The 11,325-nt window shown below is 48.7% G+C and overlaps 1 long non-coding RNA gene across 1 annotated transcript; it reads right to left on the bottom strand.

Moving 5' to 3' along the window:
• Nucleotides 1–304: 304 nt before the first annotated feature.
• On the bottom strand, nt 305–10,103 carry LOC119087431. The gene is made up of 4 exons (XR_005090879.1): nt 10,004–10,103; nt 1,634–1,835; nt 537–697; nt 305–424 (listed from the first exon to the last, which is right to left on the bottom strand). It is a non-coding gene; the product is annotated as an uncharacterized LOC119087431 (long non-coding RNA).
• Nucleotides 10,104–11,325: the final 1,222 nt, after the last annotated feature.

The following is an 11,325-nucleotide window of genomic DNA, read 5'->3' as shown; positions in this document are numbered from 1 at the left end:
GCCATTATAAGAAACAGACCAACCAATGCATAATTTTCAGGGAAGCTGGTTTTAACAGCCCTATTAGTTTTACAATTCCGACATTTGCAAGCTTCCATTTGTTATGTTTAACTTATTTGCTGGGAGGATGTGGACTGTTCTTCCTGGGGTCTTACGGTCTACTTCTTTCCAAGTGTTTGCTGAGAAAGATGATGAGTGGGGCTTGAAGTTCAGGAAATTTAAATGCTGTAAGCAAAGAAAAAAGCCATGGATGTCAAGAGCTGAACACATACAGGACCTTGCCCCCCTCCGTGTTCTGTTTATTAAAATGAATAGCCTGGCGATGGTGGGTGTGGGTGGATCAGCCAGACTACAGTTTTTGAAGAAATCAGATCCTGGCTCCAATCTTCACACTTTCAGGATTGTCTTCGGAGGGACAGTTAAGCTGTGAGTGGAAGAACAGAGAGTTGGGCGTACTGACATGGGGCCGCATTGGTTCAAATCCACAGGTTTAAGATCAGGCTTTCATGTATGCCAAAAGTATTTTTCATATGCACCTCATCCTGCACCAACCCTCCATCATGCATCATCAGCTTTTGAAACACTCGGGACAGGAGTTGGCAAAACAGAGCCTGCAGACCCAATCCAGACCCTGGCCTGTGTCCGGATGGCTGTAAGAATGGCCCTGCATCATCCGAAGAACAAGAGTGCTTCCTACCTGTAACGAAAGGTTGCTGGCACGCAAGCATGGTGGTTTGTTAATCGTGACCTGTGGCTGCTTTCATGGCAGGGTCAGAGTTTGGGGGATGGGAGAGCAAATAAAGTCTCTTTGTAGCTATTAATCTTCCTTTAACAGCCTGTGCAGTGCCCTGCACATAACTTTGGGGTCCTCCATAAAATTCCATTGATAAACATTTGACAGCTGCAGAGCTTGCAATATCCGGTACTGACCGGTTATATGCCAGACGCAGCAAACAGAGGAAAAGGAGGAGGGAGGGAAGCAGGGGAGAGGGAGGAGGGAAGGAAGGAAAGAGAGGAAGGAGGAAGTGGAGGAGGAGAAGGAAGAGAAGGAGCAGGTGGAGATTAGGAACCAGGATAAGGCCCTTCCTTGAGGACAGCAGTAAATACATCAAGTGTTTGTTGTCAGTACCCATGCTGAAAAGTTAAGTCAGGGGTGGAGGGGACGATTATCTTGTAAAGAGGACTACTATTTTACAGAGAGAACTACTACCCTACAGAGGATGGCCAACAGTCCTCCTTGACCTCTGTGGAAGGCTCTAGAAGTGGGAGGAGCCATCCTGTGTGTAGGTGGAAGTATGGGAAGAAAGGAACTGCAAAGACTCTGTGAAGGGGTCAGAGGGCACCGTGGGAGATGTCACTGTAGAGGAGCTGTGGTCATGGCACACAGTCATGCTGGGTTTGAGTGCTCCCTCTGGGAGAAGGGCGAGCTGTCAAAAGATCCTAGAAAAGGGCTGTCCATAGAGATGGAGGGGCGTGGAAGCAGGGGGCTGGTGAAAGGTTGGCACCGTAACTCAGGTGGCTTGAACAAGAGTGGAGCAGTAAAGGGTGCCTCCCTATGAGTGAGCTACAGGAAAGGGAAAAACAGAAACGAGAGGAGCTGGTCCCGTGTAGGACCTGGAGGCATGACAAATACCTCTGTGAACATCTAGCATGACCCATCAGGTGAGCTCTACTGTCGTCACTTCCTGGAAAAACACAGCTCGGGATGCAGAGAAGCCAGGGTGCTAATAGTACCGACCTCTGAGAGCATTCACCTCCTCTTCAGAGGACTCAGAATCCATGGAGCAACAAGAACTTGGAAGTGACCTGTCCATCCATGGGCTTCCCAGAATTATCTGCAGACATAAATAAAAAGACAGGAAGGAGAAGGTGTGAGCGTTACAGCTCTGAAGTGAAGGGATCCTGGCCATCGGAAGCCTAGGCAATGCCTGCAGCTCTGTTCCCGTCGGGGATGGCTTCCCCACAGGAGTGTAGCAGCTCCGCTCCTCTCCCGTGAGAGCCGGTACAGCTCTGCTCTGCTAAGGGAGTTTCCTGAAGAAATGCAGCAGTCCTGCTCCTCCCGGGCAAGAGCTGTCACAGCTCTGCTCTGCTCCGGTGCTGAAAGTTGTTACTCTGCCCTATTCCGCTCTGGCAAAAGAAGGTCATCGCCCAAATCTCATTCAAGAGATTTATTGGGAGGGAGAATCCGGGAGAGTGGCTGCCTCTGTCAGGGTGGGAAAAGGCAGCCCCTAACTGAACAAGACTTATATAGGTACAAGACTTATATAGGATTTCTTAGGGGCGGAGTTTTTCCAGGGTGAAGATTTTCAGGGTGGGAATTGGTCAGATTTCAATCCCTAAGCTTAGACAAGCTCAGGGATTGGCTGGATTTCATGTTCAGGGATTGGTTGTTTTTTATTCTGAGTTGGTCAGAGGCAGGGTGTGTTTCTTTGGCTCTGGTTTCAGGGCCAGGTGTTCTTTGTCTGGCCCTTTACCCTACAGAAACAAGTTGGGCATCTAGATTCTGAAAGTTTCTCCGAGATAGAAGATGAGGATGATGAATATCAGAGAAGGGGAGAGCAGAAGCTGCTTCCAGAAGGTGCCCCTGAGATGGCAGAAGTAGAACCATCTTGACACCAGATGTGTCCAGAAGGTCCTTGGGAATGAAGTAGAAAGGAGACGTGAGAAAGCAGAGTTGCTGGAGACCTTTTGCTAGCCTAGTGTGAAATGAAAACACATTTTCTTGCGTATAGTTTTTAAAAACTCATCAAAAAGCTTCAACTTCAGGATGAAAACCCACAGACCAGTAACAGGTCCCAAAATCTCAGCACTCAGGAGGCTGAGGCAGGAGGATCAAGAGTTCTAGGTCGGCTTGAGCTACACTTGGTAAAAAGGAAAGAAAAGAAAAGGAACTTGGTCACTACCGAACTGGAAAACCAAATAAAAGATTCCAATGCTCACATAGCTGTGTAAAGTCCCCAGAATTCAGCAGCTTTGAATGTGTAGCCAGATGGGTGACCCAAGTGCCAGGTTGGCCCTGCCTCTGGGGACAGGCATCATTTTAAAAAGAAGAATAAAAATCTCCTGGTGAGCTTCCAAATCAAACAAGGCAGAGTTCTCCAGCTTGCAAAGGGAGCATTCAGGTCATACAAAGGACACTCTCAGCTATTTATAAGATGGAATTTGTTTCTAGGTCCAGATTCTTATAACCAAGTATTTTTTTTTTGGTGACCTCTGTGATGGGGTGCTAAGAAATTGTGTGGGTGGGAACAATCCCTCATTGTCCGGGATGAGCCCTTACATGGCAGGAAGTGGAAGAAGCCTGGCTCTCTGGCTAATTCAACCAACATGCCAAAGGTCTGTTCAGACCAGGAGGGTAAAAAGAACTCTGTGATCCCAAGAGCCAGTGTGCTCCAAGTGAGAGGGGGATCAGGAGGAAGGTAAAGAGTGTGGAGGTGTCTCTGTAAGGGCTGAAATCTACCTCTGATTTGTCAAGCCGCCCGTTGCCCGTCCTGTAAATGCTGCCGTTGTGACTGGTTTCAAACTGCCACTACGGTGCTCCTGGAGACCGAAGATGGGAAGAGATGTGCTGGAGTGACTCTCCGGAGCCTGCAGGCTCCTGCAAAGCCCCCGCTGAACAGACTTACCCCAAGATGATAGACCCATGGGTACAGATCCCATCAGCCAAACCCCCTGCCCTGGGACACAAGGCATTCATGGATAATCACTGTCCCTGGGTGGGGAGGTGACTCTGGGGCTCTATTGGGAAGAATTGGTCTGTTTTTTAAAATGGTTAAGGTTTAGCAGGAAACGGGATTCTAGAGAGGAAACAATGGGGTGTTCTGGAGAGAGGGTAACAGACGGAGGCCGGGCAAGGAAATCCACAGCCCAGGAACATTCTGGGTGTGACCAGTGTGACAGAGAGATTCTGCCCATTCTAAAGAAAATCTGATAACCATGAGGAAGCAGCACTTTAGAAAGTTCATCTTGCATGCAGTCATCAAATTATTCTAACTTAGCTTCAGCGACTGCAGTCGCCGCCCGAAAATGCATTTCCACAGCGCAGCACTGAGGAATATTTCGCTCACACAGCAAACATGGCGAATTTGCCACTTCGTTGACTTCGTGAAACTGAAGAGGTTCCACCGCCCCCTCTTGTCTTGTATCGGTTCACTAATTGCATCATTAGCAGAAAGGCCATTTGACCAACATGGAGGAGATAATAAGTACTTCTCTATATTTTAAGTGGAAATACAAGTTAATATGGAAAAAAAATACGTTCATGCCTCTGCGTTGCAGAACCCACAGACAATAAGGCAACTCCAGGGATGGCAGAGATGGCCATGTTTTTTAAGGAGTACGTGGGGAGGTGTGCATGCGCACATGCATACACACTATGCCTGTTTGCTTTGTGCATGAGCGCCCATGGAAGCCAGAAAAGGATGTCAGATCCACTGGAGTTGGAGTTATAGGCAGTTGTAAGCTGTCCAACATGTGTGCTAGCACCAAACTCAGGTCCTCTGAAAGAGTAGCAAGTGTTCTTAGCCTCTGAGCTATCTTTCTCCATCTTCAAGAGACACCATCTTAAAACACCAAAAAGAGTATCTTCTTCCATATACAACTGTATATACGGCTTGTTGTCTGGTTCTTCATAGTGGAGACATTCTGATGAAGACACAAGGTTAAAGGAAGAAAATTCTCAACACAGAGGGAAGGTCTGAAGGGGATTGGATGGATAAAGGACACCAAACAAACTGGATGCCATAGAAATGGGACCTTTGAACTTCATCGAGAGCTGGGTGGTCTCAAAGCAAGATCTGCAGATATGGACACCAGCAAAGGTGGGGTGCTGAGTCCCTTGAGAGGAACACACACAGCCAAGTAATGCACTCTGGGACCTCCTGACAGTCTGAAGTATGAACTTGGAGAGCAAAGAATAAAATAGGGAATACAAAAAACAAAATCTATCTGGTCCTGAAAACGTCATGCCTGTAGTTATATTGAAGAGTGCCAGGGGGTTGCCTGGAATCTGTGCCAGTTAAAACAATGACTGTTCTTGGTATCTAGAAAAGTGGCTCAACCAGAAACAGGCAGCTGAGATCGAGCTGCAAATGGGGACTCAGTCTGGCAGGAAGCATGTGAGGAAGAACCACAGGCTGTGTGTCCAGGGCTGAGGCCACTATTCAGTCAATGAAGCTTGAGCGACAACTGCCATTCCATCCCCAAAACCTATGTAGAAAAAAAACAGCTGGGTGAGGTTTGCAGACTTGAAATCCCAGGACTGGGGAGGGAGAGGTGGCAACCGGGGGCTTGATACCTGACAGATTCCAGGCCAGTGAGAGACCCTGTGTCCAAAGACCAAAGTGGACATTATCTGATGAACAACTTTCAAGATTGTCTTCCAGCTCACAAGCACACACACATATCCCACACGCACATATGTATGCACACACATATACAAACATACATCACATACACATATGTATGCACACAACAACACATGCACATATATATGCGCACACACACAAGCACATATGTATGCACACACTCACACACACAAGCACATATGTATGCACACACACAAGCACTATGTATGCACACACACATACACCTATGTATACACACACACAACATCTATGCACATATGTGTGCATACACATACACACACACACACACACACAAGAGTTTGTATGTTGAGGACAGTTTCTCAAGTCAGAGCTGGCTTGACTTTGGGTGTGATGCTGGGAAAGGCAGTTAATCTCCCTGAGCTGAGTTCCCTGGCCCTTCAAATGGGAATGAACAGCATCTACACACTACGATTACAGGATATTCGGACAGTGGCTGGAAGGGCTTTCACGATGACCGACTTCTGTGACATTTGCAATAAGTGTTGGCTGCTAAAAACAGTAATGTGTCATGACCAAGAACACAACTGTTTAGACCATGGATGGACCAGATCTACAGGAACAGCTGTGAAGAACGGCTTAGAGGCTGAGGTCCACATCAATCCTCGTCCCTTATTGGCTCAGGTGGACCCTGGAATAAAGCCAGAACTCATGAGTCCCTGGTGCTAGGGTAAGCCCCAGACTGAAGAGACTGGGTGGTATCACGTCTTCCTCCTCAGTGAGGAGAAACTGGGTGAGACAGTGGCCTCCATGTGCAGGCCCTGCACCGGCCACGGCAGCCTCTCCAGCTGTGACTGGTGGCTTACTGCAGCAGCGTGACTGGGTTAAAAGAGCTGGTCAACATTGCTTCCACTGTTTCCAGGAGAGACAAATGTCTGATCCGTGGGGTGAGTGACGTCACTCTTCACCAGCTCTGACTTCAGAGACCCTGGTTCTCAATTCTACTGACTCCAGCTCAGGAGGTAGAATTTCCAGCACCACCTTCAGAGCAGCGGCTCTCAACAAACGCTGCGACCCTTGAATACAGGTCCTCATGTTGTGGTGACCCCAACCATAAAAGAATTCCATCGCTACTTCATAACTGTGATTTTACTGCTGTTGTGAATCATAATGTAAATATCTGATATGGGACCCCTGTGGGGACATGACCCACAGGTTGAGAACCATTGTTCTAGCGCCTCCAGCCCATCGGCTACTTGATTATCTGGCATCTGCACTCAGAACAATCTGTTTCCTGTTGTTCTAGCCTTCCAGTCTGCAGGCTTCTGATAGGTGGGTTCTCGGCTTCCATAATAGGGGAGCCAATTCCAGAAGTCCCCCACATATTCTAATTCACATATATCCACACACACACACACACACACACACACACACACACACATGCACACGTGTCCAAACACAACATTGACATTATCTCCCCAAAGACCCTTCACTAGCCAAGCACGGGACTTGTTAGAAATGCCAGCCTTCAGGTGTCCCTGGTCCTGGTGTGTCAGTTAGACTTTTTACTGCTGTGATAAAACATGATGGTCAAAAGCAACTTGGGGAGGAAATAGTTTATTTCAGCTCACAACTCTCGGGTCACACTCTATCACTGAGGGAAGTTAGTCAAGGCTGGAACCTGTAATCAGGAACTGAAGCAGAACCACGAACCACAGAGGAACTCTGCTTACTGGCTTGCCCTCCGTGACTTGCTCAGCCTGCTTTCTTAAGCCCACCCACAGTGGGCTTGTCCCTCCCATATCAGTCAGGAAAACTAGCCAGCTCTCCTTGTGAGGCAGAAGTGTATGGGTGGGTCCCAGCCAGCCCCACTCTAACAAGCCAGAGGGGGCGCCATACATGAGCTATGTAGCCCACGAGAAGACAGTAGCTCCAGGTGTGACAACCACAGTGTCTAAAGATGCTCCTGTTCTATCTTTGGTGACAAGAGCACCTGGGCTGAAAACCCCAGGTCCAAAGGGTTGATAGGAATTTTCTAGATGGGTAAGAAAGTTCCATAACTCTGAGAGGAGACAGAAATGAGAGGAGTGACTCCAGGATGCCATTTTCCCAGGGAAGTAACCTCACAAAGAAGAGCAGCCTTCTCCCTGCCAGCCACAGTGGGGACCCGGGACCAAATCCCAGAGTGGGCTGCCTGGGCAGCTGTACACCAATCTCAGGCATCGTGACAGAGTGAGCCAAGAATGAATAAGTTCAGTCCATGTGCCCACTGAGGAGCCAGCCGGCAGCAGAAGCCGCTCCCCACCCCTGCCCTGTCACAGCATCTGAGGAAGGAGAAGAGGGCCCCAGAGGAACCCTATAGAGAGTGTAAAGAGCATCTCTGTCTGCCTTAAGTGGTAACTGAGCTCCTGGCCTAAGACACCACCACGTGATGTCTGTATCCCACAGTTCTGCGTACAGGTAAGTGGGAGCGTGTAATTCAAAAGTGTGTGAACAGGGGCAGGGCGGTATGTAGCTGGGTTGTTAGCATGTTTGCCTAATGTGCATGGAGCCCTGGGTTGGAGTCCCAGCACCACATGAAATAGTCATGGTGGGGCACACCTGTAACCCCAGCACTTGTGAGGTGGGAGAGGAAGATCAGAAGTTCAAGCTCATCCTTGACTACACAACACACTTGAGGCCAGCCTGGGCTACATGAGACCTCACCTCCCACTCAACTGGCAGTCATGTTGAGCCATGAGGACAAAGACAGCCCCACTGAGAACAGAGAGCAGCAGGCAAGAGGAAGCCAGCCTCAGCTCTCCACGGTTTACAGAGCAGGGTCACCACATGCACCCAGACCGTTATTGTGGGAGGTGGAAATAACTCTTTCTGTGTTGGAGTCACTACTGGAGAGGCAGGGAAATCCACTCAAGACAAACCGTGGTCCTCACACAGACTGTAGGCTTCGTCACAAAGGGAAAGACTGAAAAGCAGCATTTTAATAGAAAAGACAAGCATGGCGACACACACATGTGACCCAGTGCTGTGGAGGTGGAGACATGATCCCTGGGATCTATGACCAGGTGGCTAAGCCTACCTCTGCAGGCTCCAAGCCAATAAGAGGTCCTGTCACAAAAGATACCTGAGGAACACCTGAGGTTGTCCTCTGGGCTCCAAATACACACACATGTACACGTACACGGACTGCATATGCACGTGAACATACAAACATATGCACATGTCCCCACGCATATATTCATTCCCATGATCATGCACACACACTGAACACACACACACACACACACACACACACACACACACACACACACCAATGGCAGCCCTCACAGCAGGCGATGTACTGTTTGCTAGAACCTGAGTAGTCACAGTCATGTGGGTTTGCATGAAAGCTTTGAAATCCTGACAAAGTTCCAGTCTCTCTAAGATCTACAGCATCAATTTGTTCAAACAAAGCTCTGAGTCCTCTTCATTTACCCGTGTAACCAACCTTGCGTAATCCTGGCATTATGTCTTCACTCTTAGAATCCCTGGTGAGAGCCTGAGGACGTCACCAAAGCACCGAACTGAGGAGCTGACACACCAGAGTGGAGCCTGTGATGCTGGGGAGGGGGGAGGGGGAGACTCGGGGGGAGTGGGGTTACAAATCCAATAGTCAGCTCCTCTCTAGAATATCTCAGGTAAAGGCAAAAGTCAAGGTTCCCGTCAATTTGACAAGAAAGGAAAATGCACACAGGCCAGAAACAGATGTGTTTTGTCTCTTGTGTGCAGGGGCAGAGACAGATCTCAAACCTGCAAGAGTAAAACACTAATTGTTTTCATTATGAGAAAAGCAGCCCTCCCTACATTTACCATCCTAGTGTGTTCTTTTATAATCAAAAGAAAGACCATTTATTTCTATAATAATACTATTTAATACTATAATTGTTAACTATGACAAGAAATACTATCGTAGTGTAAATAATGATAGCCTAAGTTACTAAATCCACTGTTCCCACAGTATTCCCAAACCACCTTGTCAGACAGGTGCCATTTGGTCCCATATTATGGGTAAGAAGCCCACCCATGAAGATGCCAAATGACTGGGTAGGATCGAGCAGCCAGGGAGTGGCTGGTCCCTGTTTTGACTAAAGCTAAAAGGAGCTGACATGCCTACATTCTTATAAGCCAGTCTACCTCCCTTTCCTTAGCCACTGTGCTGGCCACAGAGATGGGCCTTTGCTGTGGGATGTTTTGTATGGCAAATGTGTTGCTCTGATTGGTCAATAAATAAAACACTGATTGGCCCGCGGCTAGGCAGGAAGTATAGGCGGGACTAACAGAGAGGAGAAAAGAAAGAACAGGAAGGCGGAAGAAGTCACTGCCAGCCACCTCCAGGACAAGCAGCATGAAAAGATGCCGGTAAGCCACGAGCCACGTGGCAAGGTATAGATTTCTAGAAATGGGTTACTTTAAGCTACAAGAACAGTTAGCAAAAAGCCTGCCACGGCCATACAGTTTGTAAGCAATATAAGTCTCTGTGTTTACTTGGTTTGGTCTGAGCGGCTGTGGAACTGGCGGGTGACAGAGATTTGTCCTGACTGTGGGCAAGGCAGGAAAACTCTAGCTGCAGGCCTCCCGGATCTGCCTCTGAGGCAGGGTTTCTTCCCAGCCCCAGACAGCTGCTTCTCCAAAATCCTTACCTGTGTAGTGGCATCCACCTAAAGCCATGCCCTTCCCACGGTGTGCCCAGGGACTATGTAAGGTGTAGATGTAATCATGTGGGTGCCATTGTGGTGTCTGAGGAGCAGTGTTCCAGAACATTCCACTGGATGGGTAAAGGATTGAAAGACTACAACCACCCAAGTTCAACTTCTGTCCCTGGTCAGCCATGCTTCCTTACTCTCCGCTTAGCAACCAGGAATTCCAGATCCTCCTTTTGTGCCCGAAGCTCACAGCACCTGCTCTAGAGTCCCACGAGGTCTGCCAACTTTCAACAGAGACGCCTACCGAGTGGATGGAGGCTTGCATGGGTAAATGGGGCTGTGTTAGTTAAGCTTTGAGTTTCACACAGCAATCCACTCGACAAGTCAATTATCGCCAACGCATTCCAAGTACCTCCCGAGGAAAGAACCATTCCCGGCGCCACCCGCCCCGCCCCACCCTTGAGGTGTGGTGGAGCTGACTGGCCTGAGGACATCAGCTTTGTCATTCTTGTTTGTGCTCATGTTTAAATAGCCAAAAACTATGAGAATTCAAGTGGATACGAAGTGAGTAAGATCTGGTGAGATGGCTCAGTAGGTAAAGGCACTTGCCGGCAAGCCTGGAAACCTAAGTTTGATCCCTGGTATCTACACGGAGGAAGGCAAGAAGTAGTTCTGCGCACTGTGGCACTAACGTACACACACACACACACACACACACACACTCACACACACACACACTCACACACATACACACACACACACACACACACACACACAGGAATAAATAATGAGTAAGTATTAAAGGGAAGGAAAGGAATAGACGCTGGAGTCGTGAGGGGTAAGGGATGTCAACAGCAATTCCCAGGTGTTTGCAGGTCACGTGAGTTGCCTGGGGCACCGGGTAAAGGCAGATTCTAACTCAGCGAGTCTGGGGTACAGCAGCGTTGTTAGAGCACCGTGAATCTAGAAGACAGAGTAAGCGTGAGTGTGCGTGAGTGTGCAGCCGTTGTCACAGTGGCTTGCAGGTATTCCACACTGTCACGTGACTGAGGCAAGTGCTTCAGATGAAGTTTCATCACACACACACACACACACACACACACACACACACACACAGGTGCACATCTGTGGGCATGGGTGTGGAGGCCAGAGGCTGCCCTCAAGTATTGCTCCTGAAAAGTCGTCCACTTTGTTTTAAAGAGCAGGAGTCTTTCATCCGAATCCCCGCATAGACTGAGCAGGCCAGGCAGTGAGCGCCACGGTCCACTTGTCTCCCCGTCCCCAGAGCTAGCACGGCAAGCCCACCTCACCACTCCCGC

Source organism: Peromyscus leucopus, chromosome 1 (assembly GCF_004664715.2).
Source record: "Peromyscus leucopus breed LL Stock chromosome 1, UCI_PerLeu_2.1, whole genome shotgun sequence".
NCBI classification, from domain to species: Eukaryota; Metazoa; Chordata; class Mammalia; order Rodentia; family Cricetidae; genus Peromyscus; species Peromyscus leucopus.
The sequence above is the reverse complement of the archived record's forward strand: the minus strand, read 5'-3'. Positions and strand labels throughout refer to the sequence as shown.